At 44.9% G+C, this 25,210-nt stretch overlaps 1 protein-coding gene across 2 annotated transcripts in view; it reads right to left on the reverse strand.

Moving 5' to 3' along the window:
• KDM5C (lysine demethylase 5C) overlaps window positions 1–25,210 on the reverse strand; it is a gene marked incomplete at its 5' end in the record, with an annotated part of 2,556,543 nt that overhangs the window by 366,177 nt on the left and 2,165,156 nt on the right.

The raw sequence follows: 25,210 nt of genomic DNA on the forward strand, positions 1-25,210 counted from the left end.
GAGGGTCTGTTATCAACACCAAGGCTCTGAGGTGGAGTCGACTGCCTCCCCAAATTGTGGGAACAGGACCAGGAGAATTTTCAGGACAGCAAGGGATCTAACTTGAATGAACACACACCCTTCTCAGCCATAGTGGGGTAAAGAAAAATTATTTTTGGACTTTCTTCATGAACACTATAATGAAGTATGCAATCAAAGGTAATAGCAAGAAGGCTTACAGGAATATACTTTGTCAAAGTATAGGGCTTAAGTTCACAGACAACTTCTCCCTCTGCAAATCAGCAGAAAGAATAGTTGTGTAAAATCTAAACATAACCATCGATATCCTTCTTTTCCATGATGCAGTATTCTTTACACCAAAGGCAACCAGACATCCAGCCAGTATACAAGAGCTTTAAAGTACTATTAGTATGCGAGACATCGCATGAAGGGTTTAGGAGTATGTCGGCCACAAAAATGACATCCGCACATACAGTCCTCAGAAAGTACAGTTGTGTACACTTACCATAAATGTAAATGTTTGAGCATATTCACTGTTGCATTCATCACACTTGGGTTATCTGCCTGCAGGTAGTCCTCAGTCAGCCCGAATACCAGAGACTTAGTATTTCTGCATCAGATGCTGTTGCTCCAGGACTGACATCAGGTCATCAGGGTATAAAAACAGGCAGACGACACCATTAGCTCAGTTTTTCTTGCCCCAAATGTCAGGAGCCCCCCAAATAGGGAGGTAGGTTATGGTGGGGAAAACACCAGTAAAAAGTAAATACCAATACCTCATAAGGGGTTAGTAATAGCCATAGATAGGAGAAAGAGAGAGAGAGAACCAGGGGGCTGGAGGGAGGGAAACCAGGACTGCAACAGTGAATACACTCAAACATCTACATTTATGGTAAGTGTACCCAACTGTACTATGTTCATGTTTCACTGTTGCAGTCATCACATTTGGGTGGATTCCTAAAGCTGAAGAAGGGTGGAGGCAGTCAAGAAGAGTTAGGGATGGCTAGTATGTCTTGCAAAACTGCTGTAGCAAATCCTGCCCTGGATTTGGAAAAGATAGGCAGGTGGTAATGCTTGGTGAAAGTGTGTACACAACTCCAGATAGCAGCCTCCAGGATGTCCCTGGTAGGTACTCCCCTGAGAAATGCTGTAGAGGTAGATGCTGCCTTAGCGGAATGTGTTCTAACCCCCTGAGGTGTTGGTTTCCCATGGTGCTTGTAGCAGAAATGGATGCAGTGTGCTATCCATCTGGAAACAATTTGTTTTGAAATGACCTTGCCCTCTGCCCCGGTTGCAAAGCTGACTAGTAGCTGTTCAGATTTTCTGAAGGGCTTAGTCCTATCAAGGTAGTATCTGAGCTGTCTGTGCACGTCTAAAGAGTGCAGGATCCTTTCCCCTTTATTTTGAGGATTAGGGAAGAAGGCTGGCAACTGGATGGATTGTTTGAGAGCCACACTGGACACTACTTTAGGCATAAACAAAGGGTTAGTCCTGAGGGAAACCCTGTAGGCATGGAAAATAATGAAGGGTTCCACAGCCATCAGTGCTCATAGCTCAGATACTCTTCTAGCTGAAGTGATGGCCAGAAGTAAGGCTGTTTTCCAAGAGAGGAATTTTAACTCTGCTGATGCGGCAGGTTCAAAGGGGGTAAGCGTGAGCTTTTCCAGTACAAAGTTAAGGTCCCAAGGAGGGGCAGGTGCTCTCCTTGGTGGCCTTAAGTTGTTCGCCCCTCTCAGGAACTGTTTGAGAAGAGAGGTGGCTCAGTGTTGTAATGAGCAGAAATGGCTGAGGCATGTATCTTAATGGAGAAGGACAGGCCTTTGTGGGGTAGATCTGCTAAGTAATCCAGGATAAGAGGCAGAGAGGGCAGTGTTGTGTCCTCTCCTTTAGATTGAATCCATGAGCAGAACCTTTTCCACTTATCAGCATAGGATTTTCTTGTACTGGGTCTTCTGGCTTCAAGAATGACGTCCAGCACCTGTTTGCTTAAGTTCACTGGGGGAGAATTCAAGGAATAAGCCAGGCTGCAAGATTTAGGGTTTGCAGTTGTGGATGCAGAATCTGTCCCTCCTGCTGAGAGAGGAGGGTTGGATTCTGGTGTAGGTGCCAGGGTGGCACTGTCAGGCTGCGCAGGAGTGGATACCAGTGCTGGCGTGGCCAGTCCAGGGCAATCAGAATTGTCCTTGGTCTGTCCTGTTTTAGCTTAAGTAATACTCTTGAAAGGAGGGGCAGAGGGAGAAAGGCATAGACATAGATTGAGAGATTTACCCACTGAAAAGATAGGACATCCACTTTCCAGGCCCTGCTGTGAGGATTCCTGGTGCAGAATTTGCTGAGCTGGTGGTTGTAGGGGGAGGCAAAGGGATCCACCTCTGGGGTCCCCATTTCTGGATCAGTAGGTTGAAGGTGCTGTGCTCCAATTGCCACTCGTGGGTCTAGGAGGTTTCTGCTTAAGTAGTCTGCCAGTAAGTTTTGCTTGCCTGGCAGGAATTGAGCTTGCAGATGGACTTGAATGTCCACCGTGTTCCACAGGGCCATGGCTAGCCTACAGAATGGGTAGGAATGGGTTCCCCCCTGCTTGTTGATGTATCGCATAACTGCGGTGTTATCTTTTTATTAGCAGTTGTCCTGGAAAGATTAGGGATCTGAAAGCTGTCAGGGCATTCTGTACAGCTAGCATCTCTTTTTGGTTGATGTGCAGATGAATTTGACTTGGGCTCCAGTGGCCCTGAATACATGTTCCGTCCATATGTGCCCCCCAGGCATAGTCTGATGCATCTGTGGTTAGGGTCTGGGTGGCTTGGGGTTGAGTAAATATCAATCCCTTGTTGTGGTTGCATGCTTCTGCCCACCAGAGGAACTCTGTCCTTAGACAGGGTATGATAGGAATGACTGTTTCCAGGTCCTGAGAATGTTGGCACCAAAGACTTAAGTACCATTGGAGTTTCCTCATAACCAGTCCTGCATATGGAATCAGCAGTATACATGAGGCCAAGAACCCTAGGGCTTGAGTATTTTTCTTGCAGATAGCTGGGTTCTGGTGGCCATTTGTTTGAAGTAGTCTGTCAGATAGACTTGCATTTCCGAGGTCAGGATTGCCATCTGGGAAGTTGTGTCCAAGCTTGCTCCTAGGAATACAATCTTTTGACTGGGTACCAGCTTTGATTTCTTTTCGTTGATGGTGTATCCCAAGGAAGTGAGAAGTTTTTTTTACAAATGTCAGGTGCGGCAGCAGCAATTCCTGACTGTCCACCTGAATCAGGCAGTCGTCCAAGTACGGGTAAATTTGGATATTTCTCTGCCTACAGTATGCAATGGCTGGAGCCAGGCATTTTGTGAATACTCTGGGCGCAGTAGATAAACCATAGGGAAGTGCAGAGAACTGACAATGCATAGACCCTGCCCTGAAACGTAGATACTTCCTACATGATTCCCTTATGGGCATATGCAGATAGGCTTCTTTTAAGTCTAGGGTGACTAACTAGGCATCCTTGGCTAGCATAGGAAGAAGCTGTTGCAGGGTAAGCATTTTGAATTTTGGTACCACCAGGAAGGTGTTGAGAATGGAAAGATCCAGGATTGGGTGCCAACAGCCCTCTTTCCTGGGTATCAGGAAGAGTCTAGAGTAGAATGCTTGACCCCTCTGTTCTACTGGAATCGGCTGAATAGCTCTGATATTCAACAGGGAAAGGACTTGGTTTTGCACCTCTGCCCACTGGTTTGGAGGAAGGTCTGGAAACCTGCTTGGGGTTGGCAGTGAATAGAAATAAAATTTGTACCCCTGGGATACAATGTTGAGGACCCACCAGTCCTGACTGATGGACATCCAGTTTTCTGCATGAAGGGCAAGTTTTCCTCCTAAGGGCACAAGCAATTGGGCAGGGCTGGGAAGTGGAGTAAAGAAGTCACTGTGAGCTTTTTCCGTAAGGAGATGGCTTACCACTCCCTGCTTTAGGAGTGGGGACACTCCATTGCTTAGATCTCTGCACACCCTGGAGACTGAAGTCTGGGTGGTCTGTTTCCCTTGGGTCTGGTTTGAGAAGGCCTGGAGGGGGCTGGAAAGACCAGCGTTTGGAAGGGCAATGCCTGCTGAATCTAGGGGGTTGCACTTGTAAAGAGTTTTTTAACAGTCTGCATAGACTTAGCTTTTTCTTTCATCTGTTTAAGACTCTCTTCTGCTTTGGTGCCAAACAAACAGTCCTTATTCAAAGGAGTGTCTAGTAACTTTGATTTGACATGGTCTGGCAAGGTCTGCTCCTTCAGCCAAGCATGTCTTCTCAGTACAGAGCCAGTGACAGCTACCAAGCAAGATGCTTCTTGGGCACACTGCAAAGTATGCTTGCTGACTTGGCTTGCAGAGTGCATAAGGTCCTGCAATTCTTTATTTTCTGTACAGTTTGAATAGGTTGCCACTTTTTGTTTAAGAAGTTCCATAATATGTTGCTAGTACTTCAGCATGTGAAACTGACAATTCAATGCCCTAATAACAAGAGTTGCAGAGGTATATACTTTCTTACCCCATCTGTCCAAAGCTCCTGAATCCCTGTCTGAAGGGGTGGGATTCTTGGCTGTAGTAGGCTTGATACCTCTAGGCCCTTGGGAAATGATCTCTGGGTCAGCAGTAGGATTCCCGAAAAGAAATTTGTTGAGTGTCAGGTACTCCGTAGTACCTGTCTGGTTTCCTAGGGGCAGGAGGTAAAGTATCAGGTGCAAGACTGGATTCCATAAAAACATCATCCACAACATCCAGGACAGGGAGTATTGCTAGGGGCCTGTGTTGAGGCAGCTCTAGAAATTCACTGAGTCTCTTTTTGGATTGAGGATAGTCTAGGCATTCCCAATGGAAATGCTCTCGTAAGGTATGCAAGGTTTCACCAAAAGAAAAACCCTCTGAAGGGGAGGCAGAGGGAATGGATTCCTCTGCATCTGAATCCTCAAAAGCAGATAAGGCCATGTCTTCATAAGCAGAAATTTCAGACTCATCGTACTCCTGGTCTGTAGAAGCTGAAGACTGGTCTCTGTCTCTTAGCAGGGGAAGGCTGACTTCCCTTAATCAGCGTAATAAGGTCTTCAGCCATTCTAAGCATTTGTTTTTGTGGCATGGGAGCAGGTGCATGTGCTTTGGTCGTCGGTTTTCTAAGCTTAGTGTGTACTCTGGGCCTAAGAAACTCGGTAGTTTTGGTTAAAAAAAGAAGTCATCGGTTTGAGTCGAACATCGGTTGAGCGAATGCCTCAGAAGCCAGTGCCTGCTCAGCGGCTCCGAACCCATCCAATGTAGAGACATCCACAGGTTCCATAGTCGATGAAGAGTCTCACGGCATACTGGACTCCGAATGAGTCTCGGTAAAGACCTGCAAATCCACTGAAGCGGGCATCAGGGGCCGTGAAAGCACCTCACTGAGTACCGGCGGACTGGTGACTAGCTTAACGGAAGCGTTCTCGGCAGTTTTTGAGCTATGCGGTATGTCTCTGTCTTTATCGTTACATTTTTTTGGAATATCGGTAGTTGGATGGCTTACCGAAGCCATTTCAGAATACGGAGATCGAGAGCAAAAGAATTCAGTGAGAAAGAGAGCCCATTGACAAATGCTTTGGGTGTTAAATAAGGCACAAAACAGACAGCGAGGGATGCCGTGGTTTGGGTCTAAACAGGTGATGCAGTGAGAATGAAAATCTCTGTGAGGTATTTGATTTCCACAGGCAAGACAATTGTTAACTTTTTCTGACATGGGTTAGAGCAAGAAAAAAGGATCCCTAATGGGGTACTTAGCTTTGGAAGAGTTCAGGATTATTAAATTCATAAATGAAAATTCAGGTAGTGGCCGACCGGCACTTGCGCACTGCTTCTGGCTCCTCGGCAAGAAAGACTGATGTAATGGCATCGTCTGCCTGTTTTTATACCCTGACGACCTGACGTCAGTCCTGGAGCGACAGTTTCCGATGCAGAAATACCAAGTCTCTGGTATTTGGGCCAACTGAGGGCTACCTGCAGCCAGATAACCCTAGTGTGAAGACGCAACAGTGAAACACGAAGAACAACTGAATGCCGCAGGAGGAATGCCAGTCTAAGGAAACAAAAAGGTTATCAAACATCCAGAACAAAAGCAGGCACCAGGGGGAAGGAGGGAGGGGCAAAATACTGCAACATAGAAGAGAAGAGAAGGACCTCTATGGTTATGGTAAGATTTTACACAACTATTCTATACCTTTCTATTCTAAATGTTGCAGTACTCTTTACATGATGGAGAGCACCAAAGCCTCAGGAGGAAACCTGGGAAGAGGAAGAACCTGAAGAGCTCTCTAGAAAGCCACGAAGAATGATACTAGCAAAACCAGCTCTAGATCTTGAGATGCCATCCAATTTGCAATGCTTGATGAAGGTATGTACAGAAGACCAAGTAGCTGTTTCTAAAATGGTATTAGTATCCAAACCCCTAAAGAAAGTACCCAAAGAAGCCACAATCCTAGCAGAAGCAGCCTCAACAGGAAAAGGGAGGCTCTTCCCACAGAAAACATAACAAAAAGAAATAGCCTTCGAAATCCAAGAGATAGTCTGCTTGGAAACAGGCAATCCCAGAGCCCTGGGATGAAAAGAAGCAAAAAGCTATCAGATTTCCATATAGTCTGTTTTATCAAAATAAAATCTGAGTTGTCTATACACAGCCAAGATGTATAAAATCCTGTCATTAGAGGATTGTGGAGAAGGAAAAAAAGTGGACAAATGAATTGCTTGGCTAAGGGCCAACTCATTAACAACCTTGGGCATAAAGGAAGGGTTAAGTACACAAAGACCTTGTCCTTACGGAACATTAGGAAAGGTGGGTAAAGTCATTAAAGCTTGAAGCTCAGACACCTTTCCGGCAGAAGCAAAGCTAGTAACAGAACAGTTTTCCAAGCAGTGTTGCAAAGAAGCTGTAGTTCCAGGCTCAAATGGAGCCACAGTCAGATTTTCCAGAATAAAGTTCAAACTCCAAAGAGGAGGAACAGGTTTCCTGGGAGGTTTAATGTGAAGGACACCTGTAAGAAGGAGTTTAACCTCTAACCTAAATGCCAAAGGGGGGGGGGGGGAGAAAGGCAGACAGGCAGAAATGGCTGACAAATGGACTTTCACCGAGGAGTCACCCAAGCCATTACTGAGCAACTCACACAAGTAGGAAAGAACCAAAGGAACATAGACAAATAGTGGATCCAGGTTATGTGAATGACACCAGATAGAAAATCTCCACTTGGATAAGTAGGATTTCCTAGTATTTTTTTTTTCTGGCCTCCTGCAGAACCCTAAGCACTTCCTCAGAAAAAAGGTGTCTAAAAGGAATCAGAAGCCTATTGAGTCAGATGCAGAGTAGACTGATGTGGATAAGAGATCCTTTGTCCTGTGTAAAAGGGTCCACCCTGTGAGATAACTTGTGATAACTGCCCTTGGCTAAATGCAGAAGAGGGAACCAATGTTGTCTTGTCCAAAGGGAGCCACCAGCAAGATTTTTGGTTTGTCCTGCTGAATCCTGAACAGGACTTTCTGAATGAGAGGAAAGGGAGGAAATGCATAAAGAAACATTTCCCTACATGAGATTCATACGGTGTCCACCATCCAAACCCAGAGGACCTAGGCCTCTGGCACAAAAAAGTATTCTTTACATGAGGGAGTTGCCTGCCAAGGTGACCCAATGTCGGCCAGTATATCAACATCTTTTAATATCACAGGATGTGCAGTATGTCTGACAAGCGCTATTATCTAATGCAGGCCATAAAAGAGACATACGCGTGCACCATCCTCAAAACTGAAGCCCCAGGCAGGGAGAGTCCAAGAGAAAGAGGATCAATGTACCAAGAACACAGGGAAGTGGGGGAGGAGGGTGGGATAGAATACTGCAACAGAGAAGAGAACAGCATCTATTGTTATGGTAAGTTCTTACACAACTAATCTAGGTCTTTCTATTAATCTGTTGCAGTGTTCTTTACATGAGGGAGAACACAAAAGCTCATGCAGAAAGAGAGGTGGAGGTGGTAGAGGAACTTTCCAGGAACCCATGGATAATGGCTCTGGCAAACCCTACCTGGACCTGGATATGGAATCCAGCTTATAATGTTTTGTGAAGGTGTGGACAGATGTCCAGGTAGCTGTTTCTAGGATGGAGTTAGTGTCCAGCCATTTGAGGAATGCCCCCGAGAAAGACAATGTCCTTGTAGAGTGAGTTTTGACTGAGCCAGCAAGAGCTTTACAATGGTGGGCATAACAAAATGAAATGGATTTGGAGATCCAGTTGGAGATGGTCTGTTTGGACACAGCAATCCCAGAGCCCTGGGGTGGACTGACATACAGATGGTCTTATTTTCTAAAAGGTTTGGTCTTGTGCAGATAAAATCCGAATTGGCTGTGTACATCAAGTATGTTTAGGATCCTCTCACTATTGTTCTGAGGAGAGGGGAAAAAGGTAGGGAGGTGAATGGCCTGGTTTAAGGACAATTCATTAACTACCTTTGGCATGAAGGCGGGGTTAGTCCGAAGAGAAACCCTGTCTTTGTGGAAGGACAAGAAAGGAGGAGAAGCCATAAGGGTTTGTAATTCTGATACCTGCCTGGTGGAGCTAATAGCCACTAGGAGAACAGTTTTCCAGGTACAGTGTTTGAGGGAGCAAGCAGATGCAGGCTCGAAATGCACTTGAGTTAGTTTCTCTAGCACAAAGTTAAGGTCCCAGGATGGAGCGACAGGTCTCCTGTGAGGTCTAATGTGGAGGATGCCTTTAAGGAATTGTTTGGCCTCAAATCAGGAAGCTAGAGGAGGGGGAAAGTGGCACACAAGCAGAGACAGCTGTCAAATGTGCTTTTATGGAGGAATACGCTAAGCCTGCATTAAGCAATTCATACAGATATGACAGAACCATAGGTGGATCCACCATAAGCAGGTCCAGGTTTCTAGCAAGACACCAAAGTGAAAACCTCTTGCATTTAGAAAAGTAATATTTTCTGGTACTGGGTTTCCTGGCCCCCTGCAGAACTTGAAGCACATCCTCAGAATAAAGGTGTCTGAGAGGGATCATGGCTCCATCACCCACAGGGTCAGTTGGAGGGCTTCTAAATGTGGGCGGTTGAGTGAGCAGTCATTCGTGTGAGTAAGACCACTCTACGAGATAACTTGTGATGATTGCCCTTGGCTAGGTGTAGAAGAAGGTTGAACCAGTGCTGTCTTGGCCAATAGGGAGTCACCAGCAAGATTTTTGGTTTGTCCTGTTGAAATTTTGGCAGGACTTTTGAATGAGTGGTAGGGGAGGAAATGCATACAGGAATTTCCCCTTCCAAGAGACTGATAGGCATCCACTTTCCATGCCCGAGGATGTGGTTCTCTGACACAAAAGTTTGGAAGTTTGTTCAGAGGGGTGGCAAACAAGTATATTTGTGGAATACCCCACTGGTGGATAATGTCCAGGAACACATCCCTGTGAAGCATCCATTTGTGGGCCTGTGTTCTGGATCTGCTCAGTGTGTCTGCTGCAGATTGGAAGGGATGTAAACCGCCTGAAGAGAGATTTCTAGTAGTCGGGATACATCCCAAGCCTGTAAGGTTAGTCTGCAAAACAGGTAGGATCTTGCCCACCCCTGCTTGTTTATACACCATAGAACAGTCATATTGTCTGTGTGGATACGCAACCTTCCTTGCCTCAGAAGTGGTTTAAAGGACTGTAGGACAAGGATCAATGCCTTCATTTTCCTTACATTTGTGAGGTCTTGCCTCAGAGGATGTCCACTGACCTTGGACTGTGCGAGAGTTCAGAGCTGCTTCCTAACCTGTATCCAATGCATCTGTGTACATGACTTGAGTTGGGAGCAGTGGATGAATGGGAAGATTTATGGACAGATCTCTTATCCAACCACTGGAGCTCCACCTTGAGGTAGGGTAGAAGTGAGATTTGAAATTCCAGTGGGTGGGCATGCTTAGACCACACTGACTTCAGAAACCATTGGAATTTCCTCATGTGTAGCCTTGCCAGAGGAAGCATAGGGAAGGTAGAGGCCATCAATCCCAAGATTCATAGAAACTGCCTCGCAGACAGGAGACTTGAGGGGGAGGATCTCTGTGAAAAGGACAGAAATCTCCTGGGCCTTTGGGGAAGGAAAGACACCATCATTTTGTTGGTTTGAAATCTGCACCCCAGAAAGACATGGTCTTTGGATGGGGCGAGTGAAGATTCTTTGAATTTGATGGTGAATCCCAGGCTTTGCAAAATGGTAATGGCTGAGCAGAAGTTTTTGTTCAATTCCTCCTGGGCTATGGCTTGAATCAGAAGGTGATCTAGTTAGGGGAAGATCTGAATGCCTTGTAGACTGCAGAACGTGACCACAGGTGATAGGCATTTTGTGAAAACTCTTGGGGCAATGCAAAGTCCAAAAGACAAGGCAGAGAACTGAAAATGCCAGGAGCACACAGAAAAGTGTAAGAATTTCCTGTATCTTGGATGAATGGGGATATGGAGACAAGCATCTTTGAAGTCTATGGATGCTAGGAAGACCTGAGGGAGGATAAGAGGGAAGAGGGTTTGGAGAGTTAGCATTTGGAAGGAGGGAACTTTCAGAAAGTTGTTGAGATAGGAGAGGTCTAGAATGGGTCTTCTAAGGTCCTTACTTCCTGGGAACCAGGAACAAGTGTGAATAGAAGCCCTTTCCTTTTTGACCTGAGGAAAGAGAATGGATTGTGTGCCCTGTTCTAGCAGGTTTTGCAGAATGGGGGAGGGGGGTCCAGTTCTTTTGGAGGTTGAGGGATACTCCTGAAGTGCGGTACTGAGAGCCAGGCAATGAAGTATCCATTCTTTATGATGCTGAGGAGCCAAGAGTCTTGCGTGATGGATTCCTATGTTGGAAGGGGTAGGGTAAGGTGCAGGGAGAGGGGAGGGGTGCCAAGCTTGTCTGAAGAGAGTCATGAGGAAGAGCCCGTCCTATCAGGAAAGGGCTGCATAGCCAACTGGGGAGCAGAGGAGGAAGAGGAAAACTGGTGTGTTTTCTTGGACTCCTTGAGGGATCTGGGATTGCCTGCGTGCAAAAACCTGCTTCCCAGGCAGTTCCTGTGGAATTTAGGCACAGGTGAGACCAATACGTATTTAAGGTCTTTTAGTTTCTTGCTCTTTTCTTGTAGGGATTTGAACAGTTCAGCAGAGGGTTTGCCAAATAAAGCAGAATTATCCAGGGGCATCCATAAACTTTGCCTTTATGTCCTCAGGGAGGGGCTGAAGCCTTAGCCAGGCAAACCTTCTTAGGGCAGAGGAAGAAGCTGCAGCTCGTGAAGTGGCCTCTACTGCATTACAGCTGCATTTGATCAAATGTCTGGCTAACTAAGAGGATGCAGCAATGAGAGTGGATGCCAAGACTTTGTTCTCAGAGTCTGGCATATCTGAGACTAACTTGGAGATCTGTGACAACAGTTCCATAATGTACTTGGTCATGTGGGCCTGGTGGTTCAGGGCTCTGAAAGCTAAGGTGGCTGAGGTATAAATTTTCTTGCCCAGTCTCTCCAACAGTCTACTATCCTTGTCTGAATGGAGGAGGGAAGTGACCTGGAGGTCTTATCAGAGGCTACTGAAATCACAGAAGGGTCTGCCACAGGGACCTTGAAGAGGAAATTGCAATCCTGGGGCACTTCATAATACCTGCCTGGCTTTTTCGGAGCTGGACGTTGAAAGTCAGGGTGAGTAGACGTGGAGGCAAAAGCATCCAAAAAAGCTGGGATAACAGGAGGAATGGCAGAAGGACTAGAGGACTGTACTTGAAGGTCAAAAATATCATTTTTGGACCTCAGATATTTGTGAATTGTCCCAATTAAAATGATTTCTCATCTTAGAAATGGTCTCCCCAAAGGAAATATCTTCAATGGAGGATTCTGTCCCATTTGAATCTTCTTCAGGCGAAACATATTCCAAGGGTGACAGGATGTGGGATGAGTAAGCCAGTGAATCATTGTCCTCATCAGAGTCCTCCTCCTCTGACATGGCTCGTGTCCAGGTCCTTTTCTGAGGGGAAGCAAGCCAGGCAAGAGGGGAAACCGGCTGACACAAGGGAGGCCTCACAGCCAATGAAAGCCTTAAACAGGCCTTAAGTGAAATTCTGCCACTCCTCCTAACAGTCTGGAGGGGAGAAGAATGTTTAGTTTTTTTCTTTGCTGGGGTATCTATCTGTTGCAAAGGAGGAGAGACGGACATAGGCCTATATTCGACCAGATCCAACTCAACATCCTCTCTCACTACAATCTGGGTTATTCCACTGGGGCCTTCAGACATGATGAGCCTAGGTTCCCTTGTCTGGACATGCCTAAGTCAACTTCCAAGGTGGCCTGTAAAAAGGGCTAGGATTGTGGATCCAGATCCATCATGGAGAGTGTCTCCGAGCTCTCATGTGCTTCTGGAGAGACGTCCGTATGGATAGGTGCAGCTATAGCTTCAGGCCTAGGTTTTTTGGCCTTACGCTTAATAAGCTTGTTCATCGGGTCTGAGGAACCTTCCATTGTGCTTTTAGCTAAGAGCTTAAGCCGCTGATTTTCCAAGTAGAGAGTGAGGGATGATAGCAGACTACGGAGGGTCTTGGCCATAAAAGATTGACAAATTCAACAGTTATGGTCGTGTTGGGGCCAGAGACAGAAAAGGCACTGGGAATGACCATCCTTGTGTGGAATTTGTCTTCCATAGTCACACTTCCCTTTTCTGGATGACATTAACCTCAATCAAGATAAAACAGTAGCAAAAGACAAAAAGGATTCCCCAACGGGACACTTATCTTTGTAGAAGAAAATGATGCTGGCAGCACAGTGACATCTGAGACTGGCAATCGAAATGGCAGCAAAAAAGTTCTGAGAATGATGTGCGTGTATGTCTCTTTTATGGCCCAAGTCCAAAAGTATTCTAAGTTGGACATTTCGTTCACCCTATGGTAGTAAAAGACTCTGATATACTGACCAGCATCGGGTTGCCGAACCAGGAAACTTCCTCATGTAAAGAATACTGCAACAGATGAATAGAAGTACGTCTGTGGTGTTGTCTGTAAACAGTTTTAGAGGTCCTGGATGAAAAAGAGGATGGAAAACCTGAAGAGCTAATATAAGGGATCTCATCTCTTTGATGCTGACATGCTCCTCCTTCTGAGGAGACCGAAGGCTCTGTACCTTCATGGAAGCAAAGGTTGCCCCCATCCTAGATCTGAGGTGTCTGTAAACAACTCCTGAGTGGGAAGAGGAGGATGCAAAGGAAGACTGGGGGTCATAGAAATCTGTGGAATCCACCAAAGTAGTTCCTGATTGAGACAAAGGAGAAGAGGAATCACAAACTCCAGTGGATGTGCACGGTGCATCCAAACTGATTTCAGACACCACCGAAACTTCCTCATGTCCAAGTATGGTCAGAGGTAGCATGGGAATGGTGGATGCCATGAACCGCAGGAACCTGAGAAACTCCCTAACTGTAGGAGAAACAAGAAGGAGAAGACTTCGGAAGTAGGAAATGAGAGACTGAACTTTTGAAGGAAGTAAAGATGCCAGGATAATATCTGTCAGCGACCTGCACCCCAGGAAGAGGTGGTCCTGTGAGGGGGAAAGAAAGGACTTTTTGAAATTTATTGTGAAGCCCATCCTTTGCAGAAGAGAAACCTGGATGCCCTGAAGTCTGCAGTAAACAATAACAGGAGGAATGCACCTTGTGAATACCCTTGGGGTAGTGGAGAGAACAAAGGGCAAAGCTAAGAACTGAAAGTGCAAGGAAGCAATAGAGAAATGTAAAAATTTCCTGTAAAGAGGATGAATGGGAATGGGAAGATAAGCATCCTTCATGTCCAGAGAGGCCATATAAGCCTGAGAAAGAATAAGAGGAAACAAGGTTTGTAATGACAGCATGCAGAAGGTAGGAACCTTCAAAAAAGTGTTTAGGTGAGAAAGATCCAGCATGGGTCTCCATGGGTCATCTTTTCTGGGTATGAGAAACATTCTGGAATAAAACCCTCTTCCTCAGAGGGCCAAAGGAACTTCTTGGATTGTTTCCTGATTTAGCAACTCCTGAAGCACCTGAGGAAACAGATGCAGTTGGTCTTGAGGTGCTTGTGGAATGTCCATAAAAGGAGGAAGAGGTTTTCCAGTCAATGAAGTGCCCTTCTTCGATGAAGGGCAGAACCCATGTGTCTTGAGTAATAGTTTCCCAAACTGGGAGAGACAGGGAGAGGCATACAGAAAGAAGAAAAAAAACTGAGATGAGTGTGATAGTCACAGATTACCTAGCTTGTCCGGAAAGGGCTGCTTCTGGGCAGAAACTGGTTGAGAGGGCTTAGAATGAGAAGCTCTCCTACCTCCCTTTTTGATTTTAGAAGTGGGAAGGCGAGCTGGTTTTCTAACAAAAGAAGTGTTTGAGGGTAATTCCTCTGAAATTTGTGAACAGGTGAAACAAAGATATGTTCTAAGTCCTGTAGTTCCCTTACCTTTCTCCTACAACAATTTAAACAAATCTGCAGCTGCAGTCCCAAAAAAAGCACTAATGTCCAAATGATCATCCATTAATTTTGCTTTATCATCATCTGGAAATGTCTGAAGCCTCAACAAGGAATATCTCCCAAGAACAGACCCAGATGCAGCTGTCCTAGAAGATGCTTCTGCTGCATCATAGTGGGTCTATATCACCACATTGAATGGTGATAAGTTCGAACATAAAAGTCTGAAAACCCTAAACAGTGAACTCACGGAACAGTGATTTTTTTTCCCAGGGAAAAAAAAAATTGCTGCTCCGTAATAAATAAATAAATAAATAAATTCACAACTTTAAAACAAACTAAAGTGGGGGGCTGTGCCCCCCACACCCCCCTCCTACTTAAACCAACTCCGAGATTGCACTACAGTGGAGGAAATAGCAAAGCCCCCCGAAGATGGCCCACCGATTTTTTTCCCTGGGGGAAAAAAAAAAATCGATGTTCTGTAAATTTGCGGTTTAGGGCATTCGAACTTATCACCATTTGACGTGGCAATATAGTCTCCATCATAGTTGCACTGTATGGAATTGAGTGCTAACGGAGAAGAAGCCTCTAAAAGAGACATCACCTGAGTTTTAACATCACAGTCTGGGAGGTGAGAAAAGTACAGTTTTGTACCTACCATAAATGTAGATGTCCGAACTGGATAGCATCTGCAGTCATAACAAGTGGGTTGTCCTGTCGTCAGGCAGCCCTTCAGTCGGCCGGATTCCAAAGTCCGGGTCCGACTTCGGCTGATGTCGCACTTCACCCGACGTCATCTCTGCTGGTCTTCGGGTATAAAGGCATCAGCCGACGCCATTTTCCTCAGTGTTTCTTGCCCCAGATGCCAGTAGCCCTCTTGAAGGCTAAAATTTGGATAGATGCCAATGTTTTCCAAAAAGATAGAGGTAAACACAAAAATAAGCATGTATGTACATATATACAAACAAATACACCATAAAAGACTCCCCCCCACCAGCTAGCTATTAGGAGGGTAAACACCCTAGGAGTACCACAGAGGGGAAGGAGGGAGGGTAATCCTGACTGCAGATGCTATCCAGTTCGGACATCTACATTTATGGTAGGTACAAAACTGTACTATGTCCTTCATGGATGCATCTGCAGTCATAACAAGTGGGTAGAATACCATAGCCAACTAGGGGAGGAGGGAAAAAGTAGATTATGGTGTGTTTAGGATCCCTTGCAGTACAGCAGTGGCAAACCCTGCTCGGGATCTGGAATATAGAGGCAAATTATAATGCTTGGCAAATGTATGCACGGAGGTCCAAGTAGCCGCCTCAATAATGTCTTTGGTTGCCACTCCTCGTAAGAAGGCTGTGGTAGTGGCTGTTGCCCTTGTAGAATGAGGTCTTATGTTCTGTGGAATTGGTTTTCCATGGAAGGAGTAACAGAATCGTATGCAATTTCCTATCCATTTGGAGATTGTCTGTTTGGAAATAGCTTTTCCTTCCCTTCCTGTTGCATAGGCTACAAAAAGTTGGTCAGTCTTTCTGCTACTTTTTGTTCTGTCCAAGTAGTAGCGTAGCTGTCTATGTACATCCAAGGTATGCAGTATTCTTTCCCTCTGTTTTGTGGGTTGGGAAAGAAGGTAGGTAGGTGGATTGCCTGGTTTAAAGACACTCTGGATACCACCTTAGGCATAAATGTAGGATTAGTCCTCATGGACACTCTATCTTGGTGGAAGATTAGGAAGGGTTGCACTGCCATTAAGGCCTGTAGTTCTGAAACCCTCCTTGCTGAAGTAATTGCCAGTAGGAAAGCAGTTTTCCATGACAGGTGTTGTAGGTCTGCTGTTGCTGCTGGTTCAAAGGGTGATAGTGTCAACTTTTCTAGCACAAAGTTTAAGTCCCAAGCTGGTAATGGTGGTTTCCTTGGAGGTTTTACATTCTTGATTCCTCTGAGGAACTGCCTGAGCAAAGGGTGTGAAAAAACAGGTGGATCAAAGCTGTATTCTGCTGAAATAGCTGATGCATGTATCTTGATGGAGGAGTAGGACAGGCCTGAATGAAGAAGTTCGGCCAGATACTCCAGAATGTTAGGCATATCTATGTTTGACACATCTTTTCCTCTTTCAGTACTCCAAAGGACAAACCTTTTCCATTTTCCAGCATAGTTCCTTCTTGTTGAAGGTCTGCGTGCTTCAAGAATAATGTCTTTAACTCTTTGGGAGAGTTCTGGATTAGCTGCTGCTATGTGATGTTCCATGCAGTCAGTGGCAACGTTTTTAGGTTTGGATGTATGATGTTGTAGTTGTTCTGAGTTAACATCAAAGGCTTCAGGGGTATTGGCCACATATTGTTCCGAGACATGCTCCTCAGCAGTGGGTACCAGTGTTGTCTTGGCCAGTTTGGAGCTATCAGGATTATCCTTGGACATTCTTCCTTGATTTTTAGTAGTACTTTGTGTATCAAGGGAAGAGGTGGGAATGCATATGCTGTTAGGCCTTTCCAGCTGAAGGAGAGCGAATCCATTTTCCATGCTAGTGGGTGGAATGTCCTTGTGCAGAATTTTTTGAGCTGGTGATTGAGAGGTGATGCGAATAGATCTATCTGAGGCATTCCCCATTTCTTTGAGATGGTCTTGAAGATGTCCGGGTGCAGCTTCCATTCGTGGGCATCCGAGGTGGTTCTGCTTAATATGTCTGCTAGAGTAGCTGAGTGCCAGGGTCCACAGCTCCAAAGTCATTCTGCATAGGGGGTATGAATGAGTACCTCCCTGTTTGTTGATGTACCACATGACTGTGGTGTTGTCTGTCCTTATCATCAACTGGCCCTCTTTGAGAAATGGTCTGAACTTTTGGATTGCCAGTTTTACTGCCAGCATTTCTTTTAGGTTGATGTGCAGGTGAAGTTGATCCTGTGTCCACAATCCTTGCACACATTTGTCCAGCATGTGGGCCCCCCATCCTAGGTCTGAAGCGTCTGTTGTGATGGTCTGGCTTGCTTGACATCTGCGAAAGGGTAGGCCTGGGTTTGACTGGCATGCCTGAGCCCACCATAGGAACTCCTGTTTTAAGCATGGAATTAGTGGGATTTCTGTTTCTAGGCTGCGTCTGTGTTGGGACCATAAATTCTTTAGGTACCACTGTAGTTTTCTCATATGTAGTCTGGCAAATGGGACCAAGATTATGCATGATGCCATGAAGCCCAAGGCCTGCAGTACTTTTCTTGCTGTTAACTTGTTCAGTCTTGTTAGTGCCAAGAAGTAAAGAGGGAGTTCTTTTTGTTTTTCTGTAGTTAGGAATGCCATTTGTTTTACTGTGTCCAATTCCGCGCCCAAGAATGTCCTTGTTTGGGATGGTATCAGCCTTGACTTTTGTAAATTGACTGTGTATCCCAGTGCTTGTAGCAAGTAAATGACCCTTTGTAAATCTGTTGTCAGCTTGCTTTTGTTGTCCCCTTGTATCAGGCAGTCGTCCAGGTATGGGTAAATTTGAATTCCCTGTAGTCTGCAATGGGCGATTACTGATGCCAGGCATTTTGTGAATACTCTGGGCAGTAGATAAGCCAAAGGGCAATGCTGAGAATTGATAGTGCTCTGATCCTGCAAGAAATCTGAGGTATCTTCTGCAGATTGGTCGAATGGGGATGTGCAGGTATGCCTCCTTGAGATCTAGAGTTACCAGCCAACACTCCTTGCCCAGCATGGGAAGAAGTTGCTGTAGGGTCAGCATTTTGAATTTTGGGACAATGATGTATGTATTTAAGGTGGACAGGTCGAGAATTGGTCTCCAACTTTTTTCCTTTCTTGGAACTAGGAATAGTCTGGAGTAGAACCCCTTTCCTTGCTCTGCTGTTGGCACTCTTTCCACAGCTCTCATGTTTGCTAACTCCATTATCTGTTGTAGAGCCTCTGTTTTTTGATTTGGAGGTAGATTTGGCATTCCTCTTTTGACTGGTAAAGTGTGGAAGTGGAACCGGTAACCTTGATCTATGGTTTGTAAAATCCACTTGTCTTTTGTTATGTAGTTTTCGGTAGAAGTAATCTCTAGATCCGACCGACCGGCACTTGCGAACAGCTTCTGCTTCGGGCGCCACGCGGCAAGAAAGACTGAGGAAAATGGCGTCGGCTGATGCCTTTATACCCGAAGACCAGCAGAGATGACGTCGGGTGAAGTGCGACATCAGCCGAAGCCGGACCCGGACTTTGGAATCCGGCCGACTGAAGGGCTGCCTGACGACAGGACAACCCACTTGTTATGACTGCAGATGCATCCATGAAGGACATCTGCTTGATTGGCCAAAGCATATCTGGCCATATGGGTTTGGTAATTTACAGCATGGAAAGTGAATGTGGCAGAGGTATAGACTTTTTTCTCTATTCTTCCCATAGTTTTGCTCACCTTATCAGAAGGGAGAAGCTTGGTGGATGGCAGTAATCTGGACGTTTTATCAGAAGCAATGGAAATCACCACAGGATCTGCTGAAGGACATCTATAAAGCTTATAAAGCAATTTGCACTCATCTGGCACCTTATAAAAGTGATCAGGCCTTCTAGGGGCAGGGGTCTGAGAGTCAGGGGTCTTAGATGCAGAAGAAAATGCATCGAAAAAGGCTGGGAAGACTTGAGGTACAGCAGAAAGGGAAGGTTAGTCCATTTGTAAGAGATCATATCTTTTCTGCTCATCAGAAAACTTAGAGCAGTCCTACTTAAAGAATTCCCTTCATTTAAGCTATGATTTCTCCGAAAGTGATCTCCAACTGGAGAATTTGCAGCACTGGACTATTCCTCAGGGAAAGCATATTGAAGTGGGGCTAGAACTTGCGGGGCGCAGGCCAAGAATTCATATTCGGAAGAGCCCTCTTCCTCAGAAGATTCCAGTACCCTAACTCTGAGTGAGGAAGAAGTTAAGGGAGAAACAGGATCAGCTGTAGGAGGCTTAAGAGCCATGACTGCATTAAGCAAGCTTTGAGAAGAAGTTTCCCAATTGGATTGGGAAGTCTTAGGTGCAGAAATGTGCTTGCTCTTCTGCTTGCTTTTTAACCGCGCATCTGCCTAGCGGAAAGTGTAGCAACCCGACGTAGGTCGGCACTCAATATTAGTTGGAATATTCTCCCTAACTAGAGTTTGAGGGATACCCCCACCCAGGTTATTCTGAAATAACAAGTCTTGGTTCCACATGACTGTCAGATACGGATGTCTGCATTGCCTCCAAGAATGTGCCTAAAGCAGATTCCTTGATGGCATCCCGATGTGGTACCCACCAAAGAACCAGAGACAACCTCCGGTCAGGTCTCTGGGTCTTCATCGACCTTGAGAGACGCAGCAGATGTAGGAGGTGCAGCTGAAGACTCAGGCCCCAGATTCCTGGTCTTCCTCTTCAACACAGGCTCGACAGAAGTCCCAGACATACCCCCCGTAACGTTCCTAACTAAATGCTTCGATCTCTGACTTTCTAAGTAAATCTTAAGGGATGAAAAATGGCTACGTAGGGTCTCAGGGACAAAGGCCTGGCAGAGAGAGCAGGATCTGTGGTCTTGCATAGGCGCCAAACAAAACAGGGACAGGTCGTGACTATCCTTGTGTGGAATCTGTCTCCCACATTGGCACTTGCCTTTCCTGGATGACATGAAACCCTCACAACAGAAAGCAGTATCAAGAGAAAAAGGAAAAAACCCCAACGGGGCACTTAACTGAAAACTGTAACAGCAGCAAACAACTCTGGCAAACAGAGGGTCTATATTAGAAGCACAAAAAGGCTTTTTGGCGAATACGGAAACAGCGACACATTCATCTAATCACATTTAAGCGATTCGATGAATATGTCATAGGGCAAGGAGATAGTTGGCCAACTTCATGGAGTTGCCCTTTCCTTCCCTATAGTGCAATCTCGGAGTTGATATATTTAGTTAGGGGGTGTGAGGGGCAGAGTCCCCACCTGTTTATGGTGTTAAATTATTTTATTTTTTTAGCGAACGGCCGCGCAAGTTTTTTCCCCCTACAGAAGGATTCGATTATGTGGCCGTTCGCTGCCAGGTTTTGTTGACTGTGTTGACTTTTATGTAGTCGCACATATGCACTTTCAGTCTTATAATATAGACCCATGAACAGATCCGACTATCGAAGAATGCATTCAGACTGGGGCAGTGAAGTTCTGAGGGTTGTACATGCAGACATTGCTTTTATGGCTGGCATACTCCTAAACCATTTGTGTGCTGTCTCATGTACTAGCAATACTTTAAAGCTCTTGAATACTGGCTGGACATCAGGTTGCCTTTGGCAGAGGATTCCATCATGTAAAGAATACTGCAACATTAGAAGAGGAGGGCATCCACAACTTCCAAAATAACAAACGGGATAGTTTTTTGAGTGCTGTGATGCTGTACACTAGAACAAGACACAGCCTTTGCATTTGCATCTACAGAAAAGGACTGGAAGACAAGCTGTGTCCGTTAGCTTTTTAACCTCCTGTGGTATGTGAACTACTGAGAGATCTCTTGTCTTTTGCCTTATGTCAACCTTTTCAAACTGGGAGTAAAACTACCTGCCATCTAGCATGCTTAGATATCACATGACTTGACTGACAGAATGAGGATTGACCCCTGTAACAACTTTGTTTCCAAAGCTTTCAGAATCAGGAAGACTGCTTGCTTTTCTAACTGGATGATGTGAAGTCCCTTCTCCATGAAAGTTGTGATCCTTGAATCATGTGGGAGGAGTATCTCCCAATCTGTTAGAAGCTCAGATGAAGAAAGGGGAGGGCAATTGATTGGTGAGATTTGTCCATCATTGCTCTGCCTGGTGACAAGCATCAAACATCAAGATAAGACATAATTAAGTGTTGTCACTGACATCTTACACTCCACTGCAACATCCATATTCCCCAGGCATGCAAAAAGCAAGCAAAAAAGTTGTAGAAGCCATCAAGCTTAGAAGTCAGCAAATTCAGCAACGGATCTAGGTCCAGACCTTGCTCTGTATCCCCCTCAGGACACCAAAGTCATGACTTCTTGACAGAGTGATAGGCAATAGACAGTCCCAACTTCACCCATAGCAAGATAAGCCTCTAGGAAGGTAACAGAAAGAAAGCATTTCTGGTTTATTTATGGTCACACCTACAAAATGCAGCCAATGGCATACCAGTTGAAGGAATGCTTCTGCACAATCTCTCAAGGGGAAGCCAGTCATCTAGGGAGTGGAGCACAATGACATCCTCCTTTCCTTAGAAGGTTTAGGCAACCACTAACAATACCCTGGTAAACACGGGTCTATATTACGTTACTGAACTTTTAAACATTCAAACGTCATATGGGCGACACTATATGATTGAACTTTTAAAAGTTCAAACATTTCAATGGAGATCTCCGTACAGTGCGGAATGGGAAGATTTCCCTTTCCTGCACTGTATTGCGATTTTGGAGTTGGCATATTTAAAGAGCGGGGAGTGGGGGGGGGTGCAGGAGGGCTTGCCCCCTGCTTAAAACATTCAGGTAGGTTTTTTTCTGTTGTTTTTTTATTAGATTTTCGAACTTTTAAAAGTTCGGTCATATGGTGTCGACTATATGCCGTTCGAACTTTTAACAGTTCGATCATCTAATATAGACCCTAGTAAATACTCTTGGCACTGAAAGAGCTTGATTAGCAACATTTTGTACTAGAAGTACACCCCCCCCCCCCCCAAATCTAGAAATCACCTCGGTGGATCCCTGATACTGGTGTGCCAAAAGGCATCATCATGTACAGTGGTTCCATCTAGGCACTCTAACAGCATCAGAGTATAGACTGTGGACAACAACCATTTAGGAAAAAGACATGGCAGATGTGCTGACTAAAGTTAGTGAAGTCCAGGACAAGATGGAATCCATCTATTTCCTTAAAATGTAATTCTTTTTAACTCATTTGCGCCCCACCCCCCCCAACATCTGATCATCATCCCCCATCAGCCAACTGACCCATTCATTTCCTATTCACCAAGAACAAGGGCTGGCCAAGATGGGTCATAATTTAGGTAAACATCAGATGTGGCTCAGTTTTTTTTTTTTTTATCCGTCTCCCCATACATATGTAAGGGAAGAGGGGATGCAATGGGATGTCTGTGATGGGCATTCCCTCATTTAGCTCATTCCCTCCAGTACAGCTCATTTCAGCGTGCACTTTTAACTCCCAGTGGGCGCGACCTGAGCCTTTGAAAAATGAAGATATCACCTTACAGTACCAACAAGTACTCATTGATAAAGGTCAAATATCAATACATTTATGTTTGCCATCATGTATTCTTCAAGACAAAATATTCTGATACGTTGGTATGTAGCATAGTTTTCAAATTATTAATGCAAATATGAACAAGCAATACTTGACACCTAGTGGCACTGTAGGAGTTAACTAAAGAAACGCCTGGAGGACCACTCGGCTATAATGAGTAAAGGATGCTGCCAACAAGCATGTCTGCCCACCAACCATAAGCAAAGGATTTAGTTTCCTTGGCCTCCAACAGAGAAACTGCACCTTTCTGCACGCCTTGAAGTGCATGCAACTCTTCCCACTCCCAAGGAGAGGTGAGTGGTACTCGGGTAGCAGTTAAGAGCTCCTCCCGTACCAAACAGCCAGACTACAACTTACAAGAGCTGGGAATAGAACAATTAGCCCATTTCCAGTAGCATTTGAGTTCGACTCAAGCTTTTCAGAGATGGGTTAGGTCTTTTAGCTGACCTCTTTCTGTGGGCAGTACAAAAACAAAGATGTGACTTACTACAACCACATACAAAACCCAATGGACTTAACTGATGGTTCTCAAAACTAAGAAAAACTCTGACAAATTCTACCGAAGTGCAAAGCTCTAAGTGCAGTCAGGACTACTGTGGTTGGACTGGAGCAGTTGCCCTGTGTAGCCTGCTTAGTAATGCTGGGGCAAGTCTGTGCAACACTTGACAGTTTTCCTATGGGGATGAAGATGCTTTCTCTTCTTCTGGGGTTGGCTTGGCCCAGAAGACAGAAGAGAACTGTGCACGGGAATCAAAGATCTTCCACAGTAATCAGGGTTTGTGTCATTCTCAGATGGTCGTCCACCGGATTTTGTGACATTGACAAATGCACTTCAACCCTGAATTAGGCATACAGAATGTTATTTCTGAGTTCTTTTACGGATGACAGTGCATAAGCTATATACAAAGCCATGAAGATTGATCTTGAGCCCAAACTCAGGGAAGTTGGCATATTTTGCCAGGGCTTGTTCTGGGGGGACTGGATTTTGGACAGGTGAAATGAGAGGTGGAAAGCTCTGAACCTCAATGTAGTTGAGCATTATACTTTCTTATCACTTCAGAGAGGCAAACTGTTGTGATCTATGGGACCATATGCTTGACAAAGGATATCACAAAGAAGCTGGCCTGTGCTTGTCAAGTAAGGAACTCAAGCCACGCAGCTAAATACTTGTAAAAGGTACTTACCTTGTTGGAGGGAAACAGCAGCAAAGTCTGGCTGTGTTCAGGCACATATCCCTAATAAATGGCTTCACTGATAACTGTCAGGGCTCGTCTTTCTTCCTGCATTCCTTCTCCCCACAGACATTTAGGATTTGTAGACAGAAGAAATGGGGACCCAAAAACCATCTGGGAGAAACAGCAGGGAGTACCTCACTGACGATGGCTTCTGAGTCTTCATACTTTTTACAGACCCCCCCCCCCCCCCGCCAAGCCTTATGACTGATCTCACACATGGTTTCACATAGAGACGAGCATGCAATAGTTGTGTTCTGTCTGCCAGAAAAGAAGAAACTGGTGCTATGAAATCTGACCATCAGTGCTGGTTTACAGGCAAGTGAGGCCCGTACCATGACTTGTGTAGGCATCAAACCATACATTCACCACAAATTTAATTCCACATCTGCAGCTCAGGTTGCCATCAAGCAAATATCTGCTTGAATTCAGGTTTTACAATAAATGCTGAATTTTGTCCTTCAGTATCTCCATCCCTTCTACAGAGTTATTTCTGTGGATATACTTACTCTCTGTTTGATGAATACTGGAAAATTTGTCTGAGGTTTTTAAATGGTTTTACTTTATAGAGAGTTAAAGAGAAAATGCAATTATGAGGTTGAATGGCTGGCTAAGCAGGTAGCTATTTTATTCTTTCTACACACAAAAGTATGGTGCACCTCACAGGCAAACTCTAGAACAGTCACAAACAATGCTTACTGTTCTATTTGCTCTGGACTGACAGAATGCATTGATACAAGCAAGGGTAAGCCTTTAGTGGTTACATAAATAGACTAAAACGTAAAACTGCAACCATTTCTCCAGGAAGCATCAACACCTAACTACTTTTTTTTACCACACTGAACAACAGACTATCACTAACACTACAGTTTATATTTCTGTTAACAAATTCAGCAATGAAATAGCAAAAAACACAAACACTGCATAAAACTCCACAGTAAGTATTTGACAATAAACATTTCATTAATGGTTTGCATTTGAATAATTCTGCTTTATTTAGATGCTTTGAATACAAACATTTGAAATAAATACTCTGGTAGACCTGTAAATCAGCCATAAGCATTGCTATTTAGCAACATACTGCAACTCGAATTAATGCAAATATGAACAAGCAGTACTTGACACCTAGAGGCACTGTAGGAGGTAACTAAAGAAACGCCTGGAAGAGGTTACAGGCTCTGCTTAATACCATTTTAATTATCACTGCTTAGAAGCCCTACTGTTATTTTGTGTTTTGAAATGTGAATAAACATACTTGCAAATAACTTGTGGTAAAAATAAAGACAAGT

This window comes from Protopterus annectens, chromosome 1.part0 (genome assembly GCF_019279795.1).
Source record: "Protopterus annectens isolate FY-2018-M chromosome 1.part0, PAN1.0, whole genome shotgun sequence".
Lineage (NCBI taxonomy): Eukaryota > Metazoa > Chordata > Ceratodontiformes > Protopteridae > Protopterus > Protopterus annectens.